Source organism: Ochlerotatus camptorhynchus, unplaced genomic scaffold (genome assembly GCF_037179485.1).
Source record: "Ochlerotatus camptorhynchus isolate MF236.1 unplaced genomic scaffold, CSIRO-AGI_Acam_v1.1 ptg000211l, whole genome shotgun sequence".
Classification (NCBI taxonomy): domain Eukaryota; kingdom Metazoa; phylum Arthropoda; class Insecta; order Diptera; family Culicidae; genus Ochlerotatus; species Ochlerotatus camptorhynchus.
The window spans coordinates 2,104,997-2,131,067 of NW_027040701.1; the positions used below are offsets into that span (position 1 = coordinate 2,104,997).

General features: G+C 36.9%; 1 protein-coding gene across 1 annotated transcript in view; it reads left to right on the forward strand.

The window, feature by feature from the left end:
• The window catches only part of tkv (thickveins), a 357,489-nt gene that overhangs the window by 170,118 nt on the left and 161,300 nt on the right, over window positions 1-26,071 (forward strand). The window lies entirely within an intron of this gene.

A 26,071-nucleotide genomic window follows, 5' to 3' on the forward strand; every position in this document is an offset into this window, starting at 1 on the left:
GTCACCCTCGTTCCAAACATCCATACAGCTCGCTAGCCTCATCTATGTTGAACACTCTAATAGCTCAGCATTACTCAACCATCACGATAAAACGGTTCTTTTCACGACCACCATAAATTATTGTTGTTTAAGAGTTAATTTTCGTTGAACGTTCGATCGCCTTGCTGCCAGCCAAATCACCCCCAAAGCTCTTTGATAATGTACCAAGCAACCAAACGTTTGTAGTCAAATCCGTAACAGTCTTGAAGTGGTACATAAAAAATCTTACAATGATCGAATACAACATGACCTTGTCAATTAACCAAGGAATTAAGGTAAGGTTTTCTCCAGAACTTTAGAAAAAAGCAAAAAAATCTCGATTTTGTGCACGAAAATGTGTAATTTTGCCATAAAAAAACGAGGCGTTTCCGTGATGGAAAAAGTGGTTTCCCTAACACAGTCGCCGAATATTGATACCGAGCACGTAATTCTACGTCAAATCTACAGTCGTGTCATGGATACAACCTCTTACTTTTTTATACTATAATTTATATAGGGGAAATGGATGTAATGTCGGCCTAAATGGCTCTAATTTGGGCCCATATATAAATTCTGGAATCGACTAAATTTTCAATAACGACCAAAAATATCCATTAGTACCGTTCCAATGCCGCGTTCATCTTGATAAAATTGATAAATAGCAGCTTTTTAGCGATGGGCCCAATCTTAGATCCGTATGCCAACATAATCAACTCACATAAGCAAGCAAAGCAGCAACTGCTTCAAAACGAGCACAGTTGAGTTTCGTGATTGTCGGAAATGACCAGATCGGTGATAGATCACCACCGAAGACGACATTCACCAGTTGCTTTTTACTTCTTTAGGCAACTTGATGGATGGTCATGGAGAGTGCTTCGACAAGCACATTGATAGGAATGTACCAAGCTGTTTGACGATCGTGATTGTGATAGGTCGCAACTCTTCTCTCACCCAGCAGGGATGGGTTCAATCCCGGTCGGCGCCGCCGGGATGTTCTGAGGCATAACATCTCTGATCATGCCTTCCTTCGGAAGGGAAGTAAAGCCGTTGGTCCCCGGTTCATGAGTTGATGGGTCGATAGGTAGGGTTCAGGTGTGGGAGCTACCTCCCTTGCGTCGGTAGCATTGATGATCAGCACGGAAAACAAGATCGACGGAAAACAAATCAAGGCAAAAAAATCTTACTTATTATTCACTTTTACTCGTTGAGTGGATTTACCATCAGTAACAAAAATACATTTTAAAACTAGAATTATTTTTTGGGTTATGAGTTTAGAAAAAAAAACTTAGATATTTTATAACCCTTAGACATAAGACTTAGACAAATTTTCTAGAATCTGGAACGAAAATATAGATTCAAGATGAAGATAAAGATGTCGATTTTTTAATAAGTGACTTGCAAAAGTTTAACAGACTTTCATGGTTCCAGGTCAAAAGTAAGAAGCATTCAAAGGTGGTTCTGAGCACTATCTCAAGAGAATCATGAGTAAGATTAAAAGTTAAAATTCTGAGGAGTATTCCAAGCTAATTCCAAGAGAGCTCTGAATACAAATGCAAAGTAAATTAAGGATAATTCTAAGATATTTGTAAATAGAACTTCAAGGTTTTTGTGAGTAGAATTACAAGAGAAGGAGGCGACTCCAAGGAGCATTCTGAAAAGAAATCAATGAAAATTCTGAGTAGAATTCGAATGAAATTCAAAGGAAACTTTCAACTTTTTTTCCAACGTAGTTTTAGGGTAAATTTTAAAGGATTAGTTGCCTTGAAACTAGGTTATTCCTGTAATATATTTCATTGAACTCAAAGAAGAGCCCCTTGAGAATCACCCCTTGAGAGTAGAGATGAACTAGCCAACGGCTAAAAATCTCTCTAATAAAGTTAAAAAAAAAGCCCCTTGAGAATTCTGATGATCATTTTATGGAATCTTGGGACTTCTCCAAGAGAATTATGTCAGTGAAGCAAATTAATAATTTTAAGAGAATTTCAGAGTGAATCTCTGAGCCTTGTATAGAGAACTTCTAGAGTATTATCAAGCAAATTACTAGGAACTTGTTTTTAGATTTAACCCGCTTTGATTTATTTTTAATGCTTCAAAACTTTACGATGTTGCTAATTTGTGTTACCTTAGACTTCACGATAAAGCTATAAATTGACCTTAGTCAAACCAATTATTGACTCCTGGAACTAGATTTCTTTTCGTTTTAAATATGACCATGGGGCCTCCCTAGCTCAGTCGGTAAAGGCGCGGCTACAAAGCAAGACCATGCTGGAGATGGCTGGGTTCAATTCCTGGTCCGGTCTAGCAATTTTTCGGGTTGGAAAACTTCTCGACTTCCCTGGGCATAGAAGTATGATTGGACTTGCCACACAATTATACCAATGCAAAAATGGTACAGGCATCGAAAGCTCTCAATTAATAACTGTGGAAGTGCATCTAGAACACTAAGTTGAGAGCACGCTATAAGCTAATATGCGATATGCAATGAGCTTGAAATGCGAAGAAGAAGAAGAAGATGACCAGTTCATTTCCCCTATGCCTTATCTACGCCCTTGGCTATTGATGTTTGTTATTATAATCAAATCTTGCCATAATCAAATGAGTTAAACATGGAAAACCATAACAACATTAATGAGTTACACATGGAACATTGACATGTTCTAGAAAGTTGTTCATATAGTCAAAATACACTTTTTTAAGAACATTGTTTGTCAGTATATTCCCTTATGACTTATATTAGCCATAAATTGCAGACATTTTCATGAATTTTTCAAACGATGTAAACCTAGGTATTCATATGAAATTCTGATAGCTTCGCTGGAAATAAATAAAAACTGAAAAAAGCAAATGGTCATTTAATTGTATGTAGAGCCTCCCGGCAGCTTAGCCAACAACCGATTTCAAGATAAATTACCTTTAACTCGAAAACTCTCTTTAACAAGCAACTGTGACTAATGACACATATCGAGTGGTCGACCTAAGCGTTGCGAAAGAAACCCTCTTTTTCTCTTTTCCTGAACTCCATTGCAAACCATAATTGACCTACCGATGACGAAGACGACAACGACAAGCCCATCGAATCCCAGAAATTATGAACTCTGGCGTATCCACGTTTTTACCATATTCTCCGCGTTTTTCATCCGATCATATCGCTAAATCCGCGCGCACTCAGCATCGAGTTCGTTATTTTTTTTTTCATCCAATCCTTTATTTCTTTCTGGCTCTTGAGTAATAAGAGCGCTTTATTGAGGACGAAGCCATATTTCACGCGAGATCAGCCGTACCCAGCACAGTTGGGTTGACGATGGTTTCCGTGAGGGCGAAAAGCAAAGTCTGAAAATAAGGGCCAATTTTTCGCAATTTCCTGATTCCATTCAGTTGATTAACCACGGGGAAAATGGAACGGTTCCGAAGGACTTGCGGCTGTTTGTGCTGTTGCTACTGCGCCAGTTCGAAATAAATTGATAAATTCGGAGAGCGTGATTCCTGTGAGCTGCAAACTAATAAATTTATACAATATTTCTGCCGGATCTCGCCGCCGACCAAGAGGACGGCCAGAATTCCGAAGAAAGAGAACGGAAAATACTCGAATCTCGCACCAACTATCTGCCACGGAGAGTAGCAGCAGCCCGCAAAGCTAAACGTGTATAAAAGACTATAAAAACCAAAATCCAAGATGACAGACAGCAGATATGGAACACTGGTCCATGGGTTTGGCGCGCGCGATTCGGCAGAGTTGGATCGCACACGCCACGCCATGCCACGCCATTCCGGTGTGGTGGTTCGGACCAGTGTAGACCACCGATTGATCAGCGGACTCTGTAGGAAATGTGTGTACCCACCAAAGGTGTTTGGCGAAGTTTTGCGTATTTGTGGCTGTGATTTATTGGGCAGTAAAATTTCAGCAGAAATAGAGACGCAGTCAAATGGAAAATACATTTTATAAGCTGATTGGTTTAATGCGTTTATAATGAAAGATATGCCAGCTCGCAACATAAAATTCTTTAAGTATGTTGTTTCTAAGTTTTTAAATAAGATCTTTCTATTCATGTAAACAAATACCATAAACGAACGATAAGCCAGATATTGGAACTATTCCACAAATGCTTTGAATGAGACCCCGGACACTTCGTTAAACACTTGCTATGGTTATTTTCTAAAGGGTAACCCTTCTTTTGCATTACAGTAGTTTTCTGTTATTGGTACGAAAGTGAGCATAAAGCAATTGGGGAATTAGTGAAACTCTCGGTGAACTTCCATTTTTTCTTCAAAAGCAAGAACATTGGACTTAAAGAACCGATTTCGAAAAGACTTTCAACTGTGATATAAGAATGGATTTGCTGTCGCACCATGAGTGCCACGGGAACGTCCTTCGGAAGATCCGGTACATCCGTTAATGTGTTCAATCCATGAAAATGATCCTAGAGCTTCGTGTTTTTTTTTCGAAATCACTTGGAACAGTTATACATTAAACTAGTCCCAGAAAGATTTTTCTTTGCCTACGAATTATCCTGGAAATCATCTTGGAATTTTCTTCTCTCCCAACACTCTAATGAAATTCTTTAGAATAACTTTGGAATTTTATTGAAACTTTCCTCTGAAATACTTTGCATTGTTTTTAAATTCTTAGCAATTTTCTTAGTATTCTACTATTTTTTTTCCTTGATTTGTTTTCCGTCGGTCTGCCAGGGAGGCAGGTTCCACACTTGGACCCCACCGACCGTGCCGACTGAGATTGAAGCTAGGCCCTTTGGAGTGAGAGGCAATCACGCTTACCACTACACCACCAGTGCCGCTTAGAATTTTTTTATGAATGTCCTTTTAATTCTATTCATAAATTTCATGGCATTCTGTTAAGAATTTCTTCGAAATTATCTTATCATTCACCTGGAATTCTCTTCACAATTTCTTTGGAATTCTCTTCACAATTTCCCTGGAATTCTCTTCACAATTTCCCTGTAATTTTCTTCACAACTTCTTCAGAACACTTCTAGCGTCGCCCAAGTATTATCAAATTAAAAAAAATATTATGAAATTCTCTTGAAGCTCGTCTTACAGTTGGCTTGGAATTCTCTACAGAGTTTCACGAGAATAATCCTCATAAATTTATTTGAATCAAGGGGGTTAGAAGAAAATGGGTGTAAGTGACTTTGATCGATTCTCTTCGTCGACTTTTTCTTTTGATAGCCACAGCTTTATAAACAGATTTTGCGCTATTTCTGTGACATAGTTTGATAAAGGAGGTTCTCATCTAGCATCCAGAATGGCACACGAATCAAAGAATGTGTTTGCAGCTTAATTATTTGTGAAAGAGAAGGGTGATGAAGAGAATCGATCAAAGTCACTTACGCCCTTTCCTTCTGACCCCTCTCAATTGTGTTCAGAATGTCCTTTGAATTCTCTCTACCCAGAACTATGTTGATGTTTTCCATAGAAACGACTTGAAATTTAATTTAATTTAAATTAAATCCCCTTGAATTTGTTTTCCTTAGTATTCCCTGATTTCCCCATTACTCATAACCCCTTCAAATACCCTTTAAATGGTTCTTACCAGGGATGGATCCACCTAGGAGCAGAAAAGAGAAAAGTACAATTCCAAATTCACTCAGTTTTCAATACCATGCACTCTTCTCCGCTTTGCTTCGACTTTACTCTTTAAAACTGAGGATGGCTGATGCAATGAGTCAAGGAAAGCATGCTTCTTATTTGGATTTTATAGCAGGGTTCCAGCAAGCATCGCGACTAACTGGCGCCTTTGCTACTTTTCTACTTCATTCGCCACCGGGAGCAAATTTGAAAGCTTCTCATTTAAAGAGCACATTGAGGAAAGTAACTTTTATCTAAGCGCACCACTCTTTTCCCGTTTCATTTTGTGTGAATGTGTTTTTTACACAGTCTTAATCGTTCTCCTCAATGTGCTAAGGTGTAAAGTTTGCTCTTTGCGTTCAATGTGTGAGGAAATAACAAGCCTGCTTCTTAAAATATATATTAAATACACTTTGCATTTCGCTACAAATTTTCTTCAGATTCCCATGAATCCACTTTAAATTCTCTTCCAAATTTACTTTGAATTCTCTTCAGGATCTATCTTTGAATTCTCCTTAATGAATTATATTTCACAGAATTTTCTTCGAATATTCATCAAAATTTACTTGGAATTTATTCCAGAAAAACCTTGTAATTCCCCTCAGAATATCTTCGAAATTCTCTATGTATTCACTTGGAATCCTATTTTTTTTTATTTATTTTTTTTTTTATATAAAAGTTTAGTTTTTATTGTCAGTGTTTTTACAAATAGTTTTCTATATCTAGATGAAAATTCAACTCAGCTACATCAATTCTACTGTTACTTCCATTAACAAAGCAGATGTAATTAATAAAAAGTTTAAGAATTTCCACACGTTTCGTATTTCCTATTCCTATTAAGGCAGGTCTCACCAGGTCTTCAAATGTGAGTCGTCTCCATCCATCCAAAATGCCTGTTATCCTCTGCTGCAGGACCGTCCAAGCCGGGCCAACACGAGTGCAGGTGCAGAATTTATGGAGGAGAGTTTCCGCCGTTTGATTGTCACAATGTGTGCAGTTCTCGTCCGCCACTCGCTGCATCACAAAAAATAGCTTGCGATGCTCGATCTTCTCATTGACCAGGAGGTATAGTCTCGTCCGCTGCGCTGAAGTGAGCTGCTTCGCCACAATGTTGCGCCACGTGCGCGGCCAGTTGGTTGTCGGGCTATTACGTTCCACCCTTGGCAGGTCGGTTTGGAGAACGAAATGTCGGTGGATTTGATCGGCGGAGGGGTTTTGTTGGATTTGGTGGGGAATTTGGGATAAACTAGATAGGATTATTTTGAGGTCAGGAAGATCTATAGAGATTGCTGGGCGGGGATTTACGTGGAGTTATTCACAATTCCCTTCTTCTTAGCATTTCCTAAAAATTCTTCCGACTTTCCTGGGCATAGAGTATCGTTGTCCTTGCCACACAATATACTAATTTATGCATTAGTTGGCATAGAAAGTTCTCAATTAATAACTGTGGAAGCGCTTCAAGAACACTATGTTGAGAGAGAGAGTTGGTTGGAAATGCTATTTTATATCAACATGAAGATTTAGCGTGATAATGTAATAGCTAGAGAAAGTTCTGAAGAGGGTAGGTTTATAGTTCCTCTAGAGTACGACAGTGTGAAAATTTGAATAAAAGTTGAAAATCAACGAAGGGCCATCAATGCGACAGTACTAGTCAAATGCACACTCCTTAACCTAACTCATACATGAATAGATCAGGAAACTTGATGTATTTTTTTCAAATCTACAGGCAAAAGAGTGCGCCTTTGACTGCGTCATGACCAACGTAGTCATCTCATAGAGAAAGCAGTACGGTGGTTGTTGAATGAAACTAGGTTGAGAGTTTGAAAGTGTCAAAGCCAGGTAGACGAAGAAGAAGAAGTATTCTTCAAAAAAATCTATGGAATTCTCATATGCTTCGAATTTCCTTTGAATTCTTCTCAATAATTCCCTTAGAATGCTTTCAGAAATACCTTAAAATTCTGCTGTGCGAGGATGCATTCAAAGCACGTCACTCGAAAAGAAAACCCCAAACCTTTCTTATACGGGATGCATTGTTTGTCATACATTTGTAAAAGCCCATTTTCCCTTAGATAAAGACGTACTTACGTCTAATGTCAAATATGGAACCAGAAGTAAAACTGCATATTTATGGCGACTTCAATCAACGAAACGCAGACTTTATTACAGACATTGAAAATGAATCATTTTTACTCCCGGTCGTAGGTGAAGACGAAGCATACAATTATTATTCGACAAAATATCTTATTTTGGTCTTAATCAAATAAACCATGTAAAAAATCAACAAAACTCATATTTAGACCTTTTATTTACAAATTGTACTGAAGACTTCTGTGTGGATACATCATTAGCACCTTTATGGAAAAATGAAGTGTTTCACACAGCAATTGAATACTCAATCTTCGTACAAAATTCTTCTTCCTCCAGCGACTGGGAATACGAGGAAGTGTCGGAATACCGTAAAGCAAATTACGAAGAAGCCAAACGTAGACTATGTACAATAAATTGGCAAAATTTAATAAGTATTGAAGGAAATGTCGATACTGAAGTAGAAAAATTTCACTTAATTCTACAAAACCTAATCTTAGAAACTGTACCATCAAAAAAAAGAAGACGAACACAAAACAATAAACTACCCGCATGGTTCAATCCACAACTGAAAAATTTGAAGAATAAAAAACAGAAAGCTCATAAACTATACAAAAAAGAAAAAACTGAAACCAATTTGCGAAACTATCACAACTTATGCAACCAATTGCATACAGCCACCAACTCTGCATATGAGGACTATAACCGCAAAGTCGAAAATGAAGTCAAATCATGTCCTAAGAACTTTTTTAATTATGTAAACACGAAATTAAAAAGCAGCAATTTTCCTTCGCGAATGAATTTGGATGCAAATGTAGGTGAGAATTCTTCTGAGATTTGCAGTCTCTTTGCAAATTTCTTCCAAGAAGTATACACCACATTTTCCGAAGAAGATCGTGACCGCGATTTCTTTGCATTCATTCCTGAAATTTCTAAAAACATCTCTGTCAACCAACTTTCTCAACATAAGTCCTCAATGCACTAAAAAACTTAAACGCGTCGAAAGGGTCTGGACCTGACGGCATCGCACCCATATTTTTGAAAAACCTTTCTGAAGAACTCGCATTTCCTCTAGAGCGTCTTTTCAACATGTCTCTGAAAAATGGAAAATTCCCTGAAATTTGGAAATCATCTTATTTGGTACCTATTTTCAAATCAGGTGCAAAATCAGACATTCGAAATTATCGTGGAATTGCTATTATTTCTTGCATTCCAAAACTTTTTGAATCAATCGTAAACGGCAATATTTTTCAGCAGGTGAAAAATCTAATTACAAGTAAACAGCACGGCTTTTTTAAAGGTCGTTCAACTACCTCTAATCTTCTAGAATATGTATCTTTCATTATTAAAGCGTTGGACAGTGGCAAGCACGTTGAAGCGCTATACACCGACTTCAGTAAAGCATTTGACCGCATCGACATACCATTATTAATCCTCAAATTGCAGAAAATAGGAATGGAGCCTGGACTTTTGAATTGGCTTCAATCATACCTAACACATCGTAAACAAATAGTTCGCTTTCAAAATAAACTTTCAGAACCAATTTCAGTCACCTCTGGGGTACCTCAGGGTTCTCATTTAGGCCCACTTCTTTTTATTTTGTACATAAACGACATTTCCTACATACTTAAAAAAATAAAATTGCTTGTATATGCAGACGACATGAAGCTCTTTATGGAAATAAGTAATTCTAGCGATGCAGAAGAATTCCAGAATGAAATCAATATATTCCACACCTGGTGTAGTAAAAGTCTACTTAAACTGAACGTAAAAAAATGTACTGCAATAGCATTTAGCAGAAAAATTGAAACACCGCATATTGAAATATCATTAGGCAACCAAATAGTAGAAAAAAGCAAAATTGTAAGAGATCTAGGTGTAATCCTAGACTCCAAACTAACTTTTATAGAACATTATAATACTATCATTAGTAAAGCAAACAGAATGCTAGGCTTCATCAAAAGGTTCAGTCATAATTTCGAAGACCCATACACTATTAAGCTATTATATACCACATATGTAAGGCCAATTCTGGAATACTGCCACCTAGTATGGAATCCATACATTTCCATACACGAAGAACGCATAGAATCTGTCCAAAAACAATTCCTTTTATATGCTTTACGTAAATTGAATTGGACTGCATTTCCATTACCATCTTATGAAGCGCGCTGCATGCTCATCAATATACAAACACTTAAGGAGCGCCGCCAATTTGCAATGCTTTTCTTCATCAACGACATTATTTCAATGCGCATAGATTCGGCTGAAATTCTAGCACAATTAAATTTTTACACACCTTGTCGATATCTTAGAACACGGAATTTATTTTCAGAAACATCGTACAGAACAAACTATGCAAAAAATAGCCCAATCAATCGAATGATGCGCCTATATAATTTGCATTGCGGAACTATTGACATCACTATGTCCAAGCAGCAAATACAAACTAAGCTAAAACAGAATAGAATTAATGCATAGTATGTAAGTAAACATTGTAATAATCATTGTATGTAGTCTACACTGGCTTGACGAAATGGAAATAAATATTACTAGATGCTCCCTTTGAGTTGCCGAGGTATTCGCTTGGAACTATGCTAAGAATCCCCTTGGAATTTCCTACAGAATTTCTTTAAATTAAATCTTGTACATTCGTTTAAATTTTCTTTCTTCTTCTTCTTCTTCTTCTTCTTCTTCTTCTTCTTCTTCTTCTTACAATTCCCTGGGAAAAATCCTCCAAATCCTAGTAAAATCTTCCGTGGAATTCTTCCCAAAGACTCAAATTTTGTTTTTTTAAATCTAATTAATTACCTGTAATGCTCCTAACAATAACCTTTGAATTCCTTTGAATCCCTCTCAGAGTTCACTTGGAATATTCATGTTTCTAGAATGTCTCGGAATTCTTCTTTGAATACCGTTGGAATTTTCTTGAAATTATCTTCACAATTCCCTTGGCGACGCGTCATAAGGTAGTATAATTGGGGTTAATAGTGCTCAATGCGGTGAGTCAATCTCCTAGCCGCTCAGTCTGTTACAGGTCTTAGCTCCTGTGGTTGAATGGGGGATAGGGTAATATTGTACATGCGCTTGTCTATTTCGGGTTTTGCGAATGAGGAACACTTTTTACGAGCTCTGCTGGTATTGATTTGTCACCCATTTGTGATGTGTAAAATGTGATATGATTCGAGTGTGAGTTGGGTGGTAGGTAAAACTTGTGAGGAGAAGGGGAGTCTCATGTTGTGCGTGTGTTTGTCAATATATATATCGGGTATTTTAAAAGAAGGAAATTATTTGTGAGTTCCACTTGATGCTGATATGCAGGGTGGCCCCTAAACGGGTAAAACTGGTAGAACCGTGATTTAACTGGGAATCGAAATCAACCGGGAAATAATCGGAAATTTGATTTGGATCTCAAAATTGAGCGTACAGATGTCCTTAAATTTCAGAAAAAACAGCTTTAAAAGCACAATTTAAAGATATACGTTTCTGAATTTCTGGCTGCTGAATCATCATCAATTTATCAATTATTGGTTCAGTGTTGGTTGTGTTAATTAAATGTAAGAGCTATTTGAGAAAAACGCCTTTTCCTTAAAAAACCTTAATATCTTGAAATATAATGAACTAAACTGTTTGAAATTTTGCTCATTTTAAGTCATATTAGAGATCATTCATATTCTACTAATTTTACTAAAATTCATTCACTAGGTAAAAAGTTGGAAATCGTGCGTTTTACTAAAATAAATCTAACTTCATACAGGTTATTCAAATAAAGTCCAAAACTAAAACGATAAATCAATTAACATCTGTTTAACCACCAGCCAAGATTAAAAAATATGGGCCTCCCTTAGCTCAGTCGGTAAAGGCGCAGCTACAAAGCAAGACCATGCTAGAGGTGCCTGGGTTCGATTCCCGGTCCGGGCAAGGTATTTTTCAAGTTGGAAAATTTCTCGACGTCCCTGGGTATAGAGTATGATTGAACTTGCCACACAATTATACAAATGCATAAATGGTACCAGGCATCAAATGCTCTCTATTAATAACTGTGGAAGTGCATCTAGAACACTAAGTTGAAAGCACGCATTAAGCTAATATGCGATAAGAAGAAGAAGAAAGAGGATTAATAATATATATCGATTCAAAATGTTACAAAAAATGTTCCACTCGGGTGTACGCTCAGTTTTGCGATATACTGGAACGAATCATATTTAAGATTCTTTAATTACCAGGGTGTTAGTAGCTTCAGATGTGCAAAGCACTTAAATGGTCCTCAAGACGTATTATCAATAGGTATTCATCTTGCAAACGTGTCCATACCCATGCACCAAACTCCGAATGCAAAGAAATTCGGTTTTCCGTTTGTATTTTTTCGGTTTTCGTATATCATTATTCATTTGACACTTGAAAACAATTCGGTTCAGGGAACCCAGAGCGAATGCATTGCCTGCCAGCGCTCGTATGGACATCCCGGATTGCGGGGTGGTTTCGTTCTTTATAATCGACTTTGCCGTTGCCAATTTCCTTCAATCAGCTATGCTCGATCGCGGTGTTAACCTTTTCCAGAATGGAAAACACCCATAAACACACCGTCTCGTCGTCGTCGTTGTAGTCGTCATTGTGTTGTTATGCTCCGCTTACATGCTCTCGTGGTCACGCCACAAGTCACGGTTGCTTACAAAGATTATGCTGTTGTTGGCGTGAATTATAGTTCGACGACTTGCGGTCAGAATAAAAAAAAACAAGGGAAACTCTTCTTGCTTCCTCATAGCCTCATCACACTCACCGACCATGGATGGTGTCCGTGATCGAAATATAATTCTACCGTCTTTTCTTGTTCGCAAACCGAAAGCATAGGCATAACCCTCCTTATTGGGTGTTTTGACTGCAAAATGGAATCATAAATTCCTGTATGTTGGGGGAAATATGCTGCTTAAGGATCGTAAGCCTTTTTTGCTGAAATACGAAACACTGGAAGCCGCTGCTCGTGCTCTTTTTTTACAGAGCTGAGATGCACGTTCTCTAATTCCTGCTGCCGCAGCACAGCCAGCAAATGCGAAACATAAACAAAGCTGACTGTGAGCGATTCTTCTAGGAAAACATTTGATTCTTATCGGTGTTTATGATGCTCGAATGAAAGTTGCTTGCGTTTTAAATTCATCAAAGCGGAGCAGTTGAAAATCTTGTCCAAAACACTCACTAGGTCATGATTTGTATTCAGCTCATGTGCCATGTCACATAATGAGAGCTGGTTTTCATCGGGGAAGTTGGACGATCCTGAAGTTCCCTTCCAAAAACAACGCTAAAGGAAACGCTGATTGAACAGGTTTCGGGTTCCCATGTTGGTGATGTACCAATAAACGGTGGCGATCGGTCATCGTCCTGCCCTGTCTTACTCCAGGGTGACGATCGAAGTCGGTGGCGTCAATAACGGTGCACACGCGGTCAGTTAGTTGCAGCGAAAAATCACTTCTCATCGAGAAATTTGATCGATGTTCAAAAATGACACGGAATAAACTTGCTGATGTTCGAATTATGCTGTCGGCTGGCCTGTCGTTTTGTCGATTTATGGAATTGAATGTTTCACATGTCTCGTACCAATGAAACTGATACCTCGATGATGATCGCGGTGCTTGTTGCCAGATGGGCTTGAATAATCATAATGAATCACAAGATGTTAACATTATCATGTTGGGATATAAGTGTCGCCTTATCTAACGATGATCGTGAATCATATTTCTTCCGTGAGGGATAGGTAGGCATATTTATCACTTCATATTTTTTATAATGTGAGATCTTATCTTTTTAATGGGATTACATGAGAAGTTGGAGTATCCATCGTGGTGTGGATTTGAACTCAGTAAATTTGTCAGCATTTTCTAGAAATAACTTTTCAGTTTTTGGTTATCTTCAAACATGTAGAATATTTAAATAATACAATATCGATGAGAAATACGCAGTCATAAAACTAATCAGCATACAACCTTTGCCAACCAGGTAAACTTTGAAACAGATATTTCAATGATTAGTCGGTATAGGTACAATCATACTCTATGTCCAGAGATGTCGAGACATTTTTCAACCCGAAAAATTCCTATTCCACACCGGGAATCGAACCCCACTGTCTCCAGCATGGTCTTGCTTTATAGCTGTGCCTTTACCGAATAAGCTAAGGAAGGCCCAGGCAAATTTTTAAAATTATAATTTTCGGCAACCCTTCTGGCATTTACTCAATAACGGTTCTCATTTTTTTCTTCTCATTACAGGTAAATACAACGTGCAGTGAAAAATGAATCACGACGATGCAAACCCAACGGGGCAAACGGTTTGTATTTTTTTCCTTGCTCAAGTGTCCAATTTCCGCCGAGGCTGTTGCAACAGGTTTCACGTGACGCTTGGACAGATTTGCTGAAACTTTGGAATTATTTATGTCGTCACCCTGCTGTTCGTGTGGTTTTCGGTACTGTTCGACGGCTCCCGCCCGCGGTTTCCTGTTTTTATTGTCGTCGTTGTTTCAAGCGCTCGGTACCTATTTATTCCTAGGAATTACACTCTTCTTCATCAGAGGAAAAGGAAAAGTGCCGAGTTCAGCGGTTTTTTGTTGTTGATGCTCAAATTCGGTGTGCGTCGTTTTATTTATTCGTAATTAATCCCCCAACGCTCGCTCAGCTCAACAGCGAATAAATGTTTATATTAATTTAATACCGGCCGATATGTATGGTAACATACCGCTAGCGAAGCGAATCGAATCATCAAGGAATGTTTCCCAGAGAATGGGGGGTGGCTTGGCTTCCCATGCACAGGAACCACTTGTTTTATCAACAACGCCGTCATATAGAGGAATTTATTATGTTAATCCACCCTGTACCATGTGTGTCGGTTCAAAAAGGTGCAAATTCGTGGTAATTTATTGTTCAGTTGTCATCGAAAAGTAAATCTACTGCAGGATGTTGCAAAATACTATTTCGATGAAAATGAGCACTGTTTACAGTGGAATGGGAGCTCATTCTTTTGGATGTGATGATTTTTCGAGGGGAAATATTTTGAAGCAAGGTTAATCATTCAATTGTGGCCCTGTAAAACAGGTTAATGTATTTTTTAAATATTTTATACACTCAGATCTGTTTTAACGCGTTTTTCATTTATTTGAATTATTCCTCATTGAGTACAAAAATTGCAATAGCACAATATTTTTCGTTGATTTTTTGCTTGAGTTTTTAAAACAAGTTGCACTAAATTTTGTTGCGATTTGAGTGTACTGTAATTATCGATTTTTCTTGCAGGGTCGAGTTTTCACCTAGTTTTGGATCATTTCTAGGCAACACAATTAACATGACAAGTACACAGAGCTTCTGCGATAGTATACCGGGTTTCTCGTGGAAGTTCACGGACTTCTTTAAATAATAACAGCTTATAACGGCTTAAAATGCCAAACAAATTGAAAAAAAAGCCAAAAAAAAATTCTATAAAATTTTTATATGTAATAGTTTATTTAGTAATCTTGGTGGATGAACCTTTTGTCAGGATAAAGAAAAAGCATTATTTTTTTAAATTTAGCATGCAGAAAACCAATTAGCCTTACACATTACACTCAATTATGTTTTTTATGCGATTTTCATTTGTGATTTTGTCCTTATTAAGAATGAGTACTAAATTTTCAATGCCACTTTTCGTCGATTTTTTATTCAGAATTCTTGAAACAAGTTAACTAAATTTGGTTGCTGTTTGAGATCACACGTTCAAAACGCGTAAAAACAGGGTGACCACCCATTCGGGAAAAGCGTGAAAGGCGGGAAAAAGTCGGGAATCAAAAAACACCGCAGGGTGGCCAGCGAACCGGGAAAACCATGCAACCCGGGAATTAAGCAGGAATTTGAAATAAAAAAGCCGGGATAACCGGGAAAAAACAGTAAATTTGACGAAAGATCCGGGAAAAATCCATAAACTTTAAAAATTCCAACAAAAATTGAAAATTGATTAACAGCTTGATCTTAATCAAGCAAACATATGTTTCTTCAGCTCGGAAATGGTTTTTCAGCTCTTAATCATCTTAAAGCTTTGAAATTATTTTACCTTTCGTAAAACTCTTCTCAGAAATCCTTTGGAATTCTCCTCAGAATACCTTGGAATTCCGTGCTGAATTTTCTTGAAATTTTCTTATAAATTTAATTTGACGATTTATTCGACATTTTCTTGGATCTTGCTTGAAGTTCTCTTGTGAATCTTCCTCAGTATTCCTTTGACATTATTATCAGAAAACGTTTCAAATTCTCCTAAAAATTCTCCTCACAATACGCATACAATTCTCTTCAGAATCACCTAGGTATTCCCCTTGAAGTTCTCCCCCCAACTCGCTTTTAATTTTTCTAAGGGTTCGTCAGGACTTAATCGTAGAACTAATTTGGGATTCTTGTCAGAGCTCTGTTTAATTTATCTTCGAGTTCTTCTCAGAATTTTGAATTTTCAAAGTTCTTTAAAAAAAATCTTCAAATTATTAGCAACCTGAAGATTTTTCCAAGGCCACAAAATTTTCCAGGGACTGTATTTTTTCAAATCTGGAATCTCGAAAAATTTCTATATCAGGAATTTAGAAAAATTTGAAAAACCCAACATTTTGAGTATTTTTCTCAGTATTTTCCAATCCTGTTTTTTCTTCTAAATCTAGGATATATTTTCTTAAATCACAAATTCCTAAAAAAATGGCATATTCTTCGACTCTAAACACATGGGAAATTTGGAAATTAAAATTGTTCCTAAGATAAAATTTGTTTTTAAGTTTTATATTCGTACAGATCACGATACTTTAAAAAAATGTCTTGCTCTGTATCAAGTTCACGATTTTTAAAACAATTTCTTAACATAATATCTCCCTCAAAAATTCGGTATAATGACCAATTCAGTCCGATAGCGCTCGGCTATACGCCCTTAAAAAATCCACGAATCTGGTACTTTGTAAATTCTGGCGCTTTGCAATCATAACAGGACTCGAGTCTAAAAAAAAGTAATTCAAATTGATTCTAAGTACCTCGAAAATAACTTGATATTGCAATCATTTTTTTCACTAAATATTAAAAGCCGGGAATATTTTGAGATTTGAACCGGGAAAAACCGGGAATTTTGAAATAAAAATTGTGCAATCGAAATTTTTTTTTAAAAAGTCGCTTTTTACGCGGTTTTTTTTTACACGGTTTTTTTTACGCGGATTTCGGAATTTACGCGGTTTTTTTTACGCGGATTCCGGAATTTACGCGGTTTTTTTTTCACGTGGATTTTGGTTTTTTTTACGCGGTTATCAAAATTTACGCGGTTTATCATTGTACACTAGAGTCGCTTTTTACGCGGTTTTTTTTACACGGTCTTTTTTTACGCGTTTTTTTTACGCGGATTTCGGAATTTACGCGGTTTTTTTTACGCGGATTCCGGAATTTACGCGGTTTTTTTTTTTACGCGGTATGTATCACCCGCGTAAAAAGCGACTCCAGTGTATTTAGTTTTTATAGTCAAACACCCAATTTGCTCTTCAAAAATTGAAATCATGAAAGCTAAGTAGTATTCTCCCTTTTATCAAAAATGATTTTTCATGGCCGGTAAATAAATATAATATAATAGCAATTGGAAAATTAAACAATAGTGATGAAATTGAGCTTTAACATCTCGAGAACCGACGTGTGTAGGATATAGTTTTATATGAAAAATTAACGAAATCTGTAAGGATTGATGACATGATAAGATGCTGTAATGTGAAAGATGATCTTACGTAAAATTAATCTTTGCTAATTTTATTTAAAGAAAATACATTCTCGTCATCAAACCAAAAAAAAAAAAATCGAAGGTTTGGCACGAAAAAGTTGATCCTGGTCAAAGCTGCACAGCAGGCTGTTGTAACAACTATCATTATAGTTCTCCTAAAAATATCTATGGAGGGCTCGATGGCCACAGCAAGAGAATATTCTGTGTTGATTAGATTGGTCATTCAATTGTGACAAATGTGAGATTGATCTCTTAATTGGTTTTAAAAAACTTGAAATAAAAAAAAAATTAAAAAAAGGTTTTGAGATCAAATTCCGACTTCTCACACAAAATAAAAATTAAGGATTACAGACCATGCAAATTTTCAATATTTTGGGATCTCAGAAAATTGTTTGGATCGACAAAAAATTTGAAGAAATTTTCAAGAATCTAAGACAAAGAGTCTCAAGATGTCGGTTATTATGAGTCCAGTTTTCAAATGTTCGAGAGATTGTCAGATATTTAAGAAATCAAGATTCCAGATTAAAAAAACAAATACACTCAGGTCTTTTTTTACACGGGGGATACGGTCCGTGTAAAAAAAAACCGTGTAAAAAAAACCTACGAGATTTTGATTTTTCGCATGCTTAAATGTTTTTAAAAAATCGGATTTTGATGCCATTTGTAATTAAAGCATGATATGGTCCATATAGACATATTTTAAAAATTTCTGTATTTACACCAAAAATTGTGATTTTTTTTAAAGTATGCCATTCGATTACAAATAGCTTGAAACGGATAATGTGATTGGAATCAAGTCGATAGGTTGTATCGTTGTCAAGAAATCGTTAAAAACGTACCGTGTAAATCGTGGAAAACCGTGTAAAAAAAACCGTGTAAAAAAAAACCGCGTAAAAAAAAACCGTGTAAAAAAGACTTCAGTGTATCAAGGTTGGGTTGTGCCTTGAAGGAATTTTCAGGACTCAGGAACTAGCTTAATACATTTTTCAGAGTTTGTTTTTAATAATGCTTAACTGAATTCCTTTCAAATTCTAGCGATAATTTAAAAATAATTCTGCCGAGTATTCTATCAGAAATAAACCTGATATTAATTCCTAGAAAGTTCTAGGCAAAATTCCTATCTCGAATGTGATTCACAGCAACATTATATTGGAAATTGAAGTTGAATTCCATGGGAATTCACAAAGAAGATTAATAAATTTCTGGCAGTATTTCAAAAGAGTTTGTTTTCATGGCAATTTTCAGGAGAATTCCAACATCGTTAAGAGAAGACTACTTAGTAATTTTGAAGAGAATATTAAGACACTTCGCAAACAAATGCAAAGACAATTTCAAGAAAGATAATTGTTTGAATTTTTGAGAACTGTTGAGTGCATATTTAATTTGAAGAATTTTCACTTCTCTTTTTCTCCAAACAATAGAAGCCAAAATTCCACAAAAATTCTAGAAATTGATTTGTCTTTCTAAACTGCAATATTTTTGTAGTGTTCTTAAATATTCGAATAATAGTTGTTGAATATTAATAACCGGGAATGTTTTTAGGTTTAAAACGGAAAAAAAACCGAGAAAAAGTTGGATTTCAAAATTAAAACTTAGTGGCCACCCTGTAAAAAAAAGTTTCGAAGGTATTCTTGATGTGGGCTGTAGAACTTCAGCACTTTTTTTAAATGATCAAGGAGCTTTTTCTGCACTTCATCGGAATTTCGAAATTAGAATTTAGAAATTTAGCGAACATTAGAGGCAGTTAACGATTTTTCTTCAACTGAATGGAATTTCGTAAAACTTCAGTTACTTTGCCGATGTTCCGAGAACATGATATAAATTATAAAAATTTAATAGCAATTCGAGGAACTACATAGAACTTCAGATAATTTCATAGAAATCTATTGGATTTTTAGAAATTCGTGAATACTTCGTAGAAGTGGGAGCTTTGTACATGTTTGGGAAAGTTCGTTGAAGTAAACGGATCCTTGTTTAATTTTAAGAAACTTCATAAATGTTTCTTTAAATTACACTTTGAATATTTGAAGGAATACCGTAGAAGTTTGATAGAAATTCAGCGATCTACCTAGCAACTCGAGGAACTCCGTAAAACTTCATGGAAGTGCAGGATTTTTTTTAAGTGCAGGGAACCTCGTAATGGTTCGGTAAACCTTGTAGAACCTCGGTGACATTAGCAAAAGTTCCCTGAATTTTGTAGAAGCTCAGGAGATCTTTAGTGATCTTTATATTAGTTTTAGAAATTTCTTAGCAGTTTGTCCGAGAACTTATTTCAAAAAAGTTCAATAAACTTCCTTTCGTTCCGCCAAGATGTTCTGGATTTTTTTTTTTTGAAAATGTTCAGGTTCTTCTCAGAAGGGTGGAGAAGTTCATGGATGAAGTTGAAGAAACTTTGTAGATGTTCAGGGAATGAATTATAGAAAATGCGTTCAAGTTCAGCATACACTTAGAATTTATTCCGACTTCGGTATTTTTTTTCCGAACTTTCAACAGCTGAACGTTTAGTTAAACTTTGATCGTCCTTTGAAAAGCTGTTTCACTTAATTTTAATTTTAAATCACTGTCAGCCTTGTTTAAATAATCGAGTCTTGCCATTGTAGTGAAGTTTTCCTTCAAACTAATTAATTAAAATTCCTGATTTTTACCGAACAGTTCAGTTGTTGACAGTTCGGTAGACATTAATGAAGTCGGTGATAATTTCTAAGAGTGTGGTAAAAATTAAATTGAAGTTTGTATAAGCTAAGAAAAAATATTTGAAGTACAGGGAACAGGCAGAGCAGGCATGGAACATCACTAACATTCATTTGCTACTAACTTTTTTAATCAACAAAAATCCTTAAAATTATGTATGAAGCATTTGTAGGTCTTGAAATTATTTGCGAATAACTCAAATCTGTACTTCTTATTATCGTTTTTCAGTCAATATAAATTTCATAAATGCATGACTGTAATTTACATTAACTGAAAAAGAATAATGCAGAAGAGATCCACATTTGAGTTATTCACATCAAGGCCTACAAATGCTTCATACATCATTTTACGGAATTATGTTCATGACCAAACTTAAAGGCAAATTAATGTAAATGAATGCACGAAATAAATGTAAACGATTTTAAATGCCAGCCTAGTAATTTGCATGTCTTTTAACAAGTTCAGGAAACTTCATAGCTTTGTTTGAGTTCATGGAACTGAGTTTAAGTTCAAGAATCGGTAAAAGTAAAGGAGCCTTTGTAGAAGTTCAGCAAGCTTCGTGGAATTCTCGAGAACTTTGTTGATGTTCATGCATTACTACTATTATTGCGTTTACAATATATCTACAATGCATCCTAATGATTGCAAAATTTTACCATACAAGAACAATAAATTAAATGCTATTGGCCTTGAAATATCAAAATGATTTTTTTTTATCGCAAAGATTCCTAATAAAAATGATACATAATGTTTACGGTACAAAACATATACTTTATTGTATTTTTATTTTCATTTACCATCGGTTTTATTGTATTGCCACAAAAAGTTCTATCGTATTTTTATGCTATTTGTATAAGGCTATCCTTCGAATTTTTCAATAGCCATCGTTTTATTTTCCTGAAGATTATCTGTTTTAGGAACTCCCTGCAAAACTTAGCCTCTATCATAGTCATATGGGGACTTGTTGACTGTGTCTCAATTCATGGTTTAAATGAAAAATAAAACTCTTGATCCAGAGCAAACACCGTATCATTATCACCATACATTTTCTTAAAAACCGATAAAAATTCCAATAGCGTTTCCTATATCCCGTAGACTACTTTCAAATCGCTCTGTCATGTCGAATTGAAAGTAACACCGTCACTCTGTAGAAGGCATTCTCCCGACAGTCGAACGCATTTAAAATTCGACACAATTCAATGCGATCCATAAAACTCAAACCACATGTATCGGTATGAATGTACCTGCTCCTACTCCGCTTCCTTCTTTTCACTGCCCAAACCGTTCTCCATTGAGGCGTGTAAGCTAATCAAGTCACAAAATCAATTTGTATCCATCTTATCGCTGACATGAGATCTGCACCCGTCCACCACGTCCGCGTCCATCGTCGGTATCGTGTATCACGAACGCGCGAATAGTTTAAGTGCTACCAAAAATGCTCAATGGCCAAGGTAGCTAGCTTTACACTGCTGAACAATTACCGAGGTACACCGCAGAGTAAGATTAAAACAATATGACCACCCGCCTCATTCTATAGCTCAGCTGGTGATTTCTGATAAATTTTAATTCAAATCCAAAGGACCGAGCAGAGCTCAAAAATGGCCGGAAACTGTGCTGTGTGCCTGCAAGGGGCAGCCAAAAATGTGGTCCCACTCAAGCGCATACATTACAGGCAACAGCGAAACCCGACAACCACTTTGTCTTGTCTTTTGCCAGCCATACCATGTGTGTGGTTTACGGTTTTGATTTAATTAAATAATTCATCTATCTTCATCCACTTCAGAGCGAACGGCGGTCGTATAATGGCTGCGCTCGTGGCTCGTGGCACACGACAAAAAGTAATTTAAAGCCGTTCGCTCGCACAAAACTCTCGTTGAACTTGGTGCGGCAACAGCTCAGTCCATACACACACAGTTTTTACGCTCGGGTTGGTCCCGTGCGAGGTGAAACGGACACCATCTATCCAGGTCTGGTGGTTTTTTCCCCCTATGTACAAACATATACTATTTGTACGCCATTTGTCGGGTGGGCTACTGCCAATTTGCGAAATAGCTTTGATGTTACTCACCCACTGTACTAGACACATTTATCACCATTTGCGCTGGAGCATAGATACTAGAAGTTAGTTTTGAGCTGATCCAGATCTTTAGCACTTTGATCCACCCACGCATTTAGACTAGTTAAAGTTCTGTTTTTGAAGTCGGTGTAATGTACTCATGCTTCTCGGCCTATTTGAAAGGGAAACGAGGACTCTTGCAAATTATTTTGTATCGTCAGAATGGAGATAACCGAGTTCCGAACTTAGTAAACAAGTGAGTGCAAGCATCAAGCTTCTGAAATAACAGTAAAGAGTACAGAGCCTTGATTGTTGATCCATCATATAATGTGTCCTTTTGAGGTACATGGATGTAAGAAGAGTTCTCGATCATGTTCCGACATCTTCCAAGATAAAGATTGACTAAAAGTAAATAGGTACGCTTCTCGCGCGCCACTACCCGAGCAAAGCTTGAGATCAAATTGAAATCAAATTTTGCTGCTATGATGTAACTTATTTTGAATACTCCAGTTGATCTCATTTTGGTTGACTTAACGGTTAACACAGCAAAAATGAGAGCAGAATTTTACACTGTTGAATCAAACGGAAAACTAATCCTGCTTTCAATAAAATTAATTTGATTTCTGATTTTGCATTCATAATGTTTAACTGAATACGGGCCTGGTGTAAATGGTTAGCATCCATGCTTCTCATACTGAAAGACTTGAGCTTAAATCTCACCGCGGGCAAGTTTCAAATGACTTAAAATGTGTTAAACAAAACAAATAAACAATAATCGTTAGTTCAACGACAGATGAACTTAAATTAACTTTTAAACAAGACGTTAACAGCAGAACTTCAAGTTAAGTTGCTTTCATTTTAAAAGGCTTGACTGCATAATGAAAGCACAATATGATATCAGACTTATGTCTCGACAATTGAAATCAAAATAAGTTCTCATTATGATAGGAACTGCAAACTTTATTATCGATTTGCTTTCATTTTGTTAACCGACTTTGCTCGGGTAGTGTTGGGAATCAACAATCTTTGACTGGTGCAACTTTGATCAAAGTAGTCGATCGCGTTCAGAATTAACGTCAAATGGAACTCGATGTAAGAAAAAATATTGTGCACAAACACCTGTAAAATCCGGAGTGTTCCGGTTCCAAGGTGGCTGAAATGCTGAAGATGCCGAAAACAACAGTTTGTCGAGTACTCAAAACCTACAAGGAAACCTTGCGTGTAGAAAGGAATCAGCGGACCTACGAAAAAACTGGAACCAGGGATCGTTAGCTGCGCATCAAGGTGTTGAAGTGCGTTAAAGCCAACCCCGGTCTTTCGATCCGAGATATGGCCAGAAGGTACAACGCCAACTTTCAAACGGTGCGGAACATCCTTGCCAGGGAAGGATACAAGTCGTACAACGCCAGTAAACATCCGAACCGGCACATGAAGTGTAGTAGAATTCCGTGGCCAAAAAGTGTGCAAGGCTCTTGTACGACCGTGTTTTGACGAAACACAAGGACTGCCCTTTGATCGAAACAACGTCAAACTCGATTTTAAGCAGCTTCCCGGTCAAAAGTTTTACATCGTTCATCCGCAAGCATAGGGGTAAAGTCTCCTTTGGTCCGATTTGGCCAGCTGCCACTACTCCAAGGTGGTTCTGGAGTTGGCCAACAAGATCGATTTTGTCCCCAAGCTAACGAATCCTCCGAATTGTCCGGAATATCGACCAATCAAAAAATAATGGGCAATTTCAGGGACGGGACAGTCAAGGACATCCAGCTAATGCGGGCAAAATGGAAGAAATGCGCTGATTCAGGGTCCGTTTCCACTCCTGTTTAATTTACTTGATAAGCACTGTCAACTGACAGGATAAGATCTGTAAATTTACAATTGATAGAATTGCTTAGAAACTTCTACAAGTCCTTAAATTATCTTGTCTCTTGCCTTTTAAGCCTTCTAGACTTGACTTGTTTGGGTGTTCACAAATCATCGTAACTTTCTTCAAACGATCTCACACATTTATTAATCTTTTTGTTACTGACTTCCGGTGTTCAATAATGCATTGTATATTAGATAACTGAATCATTTCCTGGACTATGTTCTAAACTGAGACATCTTATATTTCAGACAGCCACGACTGTCACCTTGAAAATATGCCGTCAACTTTCCACCCACATTCAGCGTGAAATCCTACCCACAGCCATATTTCACATCGGACTAAACCGATAGTTCTAGTGAAATCCCACGTTTGTTATTTTTTTGGTTCCCAGTGAGAAGCGTTAATTGCCTAATTAACGACCATTCCTGCATAAATTGGTCACTCCGCGTCCAGCAAGTGTTTGGACGATGAGGGCGATGCTTCATTAGAGAGCTTAGGAGTTTCAACACCCCAACACACTCGAAATGTATATGTGGGTTTCATGTGACCATATCGGACTGATTTGCTGCTGATTATGCTGCTATATGCTGGCTTCGAGACGCGTTAACGGTCTGATAAATTGATTCCCAGTGTAGGATTTTGTCCAAGTCACTGGACGTGTTGATGTTAATTAGAATCGATAAATTTTCCTACTGACACCTTCTTCTTCGAAGGCGACGATGTCTGTTCAAGTCGGTGGAAGAAATATGCCTTGATGAGATGAATTGATGACACTGGGATTAAGGATCGGTAGAACTGGTTAACCGATGCGTTCATGGTTGCGTGTATGATTAATCATTCTTTAGCCCTCGGTTCAGTTCAACACGATAATGATTCTCGAATGATTTGCAAAAGTGAGATCCCAGTTTCGACATCCGGTTACCGTTCTGAAATTCATTTCAAAATATCTACATTCAACCATCGTCGTTGATCCCCAGCACAACTCAATTCATTAGCGAACAGTGCTTCCATAAATTAAACCCAATCGACCCCTCGGTTCATTTCAACCCGAGATTATAATCTCGTATTTGATGGCAAATAATTATATTAACACGTTGTTTATATTTATTTCGCTTTTTATGGCACAAGTTTCCGCAACCTTTTTCGAGCATTTTGTTCCCCTTCACATTGTTTGTGTTTACGTACTTGGGTGACAACCGACCCTCTCACTTCTTGAACAGCGACAACCATCAGCGCCACTCGTGAGCTTTGCGTCTGCATATTGAATCATAGTGTAAAACAAACGCACGCACTGTAGATATTTGCATGTGTTTGTGTACCTTCGCATTTTTGATGCGTTGCCACCAAGAAAGGCGTCGGTTGGGCTGACCAGTCTGTTAATTAAGAATCTTTGGGATAGGCTCGTACAGAGTCAGTTCGGGTAGAGAAAAGAGGGGTTGACCACAAAAAAGGAAAGCAGAAACATAAATGCAACCTGAGTCATATTCGAACCAATTGCAGTATTGTGGAACAAGCTGTTTCTTAATATTTTTACGGCATCCACCCTCACTTTCAAAAATTTCCAAAATCAAATCACTGAAATCTGATGCCAAAGGTCGTCGTAGGAAGACCAGATGTTACATGTCAATTTAAAATATGATCAGTTTGGCAGTTTGGTAGCGTTTCAATTTGTATCCATGAATATTTGTTTTCCACATTTGGGATGCTTACGCGCGGTCCTAGAGTTGTTTCCTCTATCTGTCATAACCATAAGTATTTTATAATTTCTCTGTGGAGGTTTGTACACAAATAGGGATAAAACGAATTTGTAAATCAACTTTGAAACTATAACCTCTAATAGTTTTAAGAACGCATAATGGCACACAATAGAATATTAATAGTATTTTAAAATGATCCGTTCAGGAAATTTATGAAATGGTATCTATAAATTTTGAGCTATTCAACCAACAATTAAAATATACATGTTAACATGTAACACCATATATCCTTATTTGTTACTTAGCCATGTAATTCTGATTTTTGTGATAAAT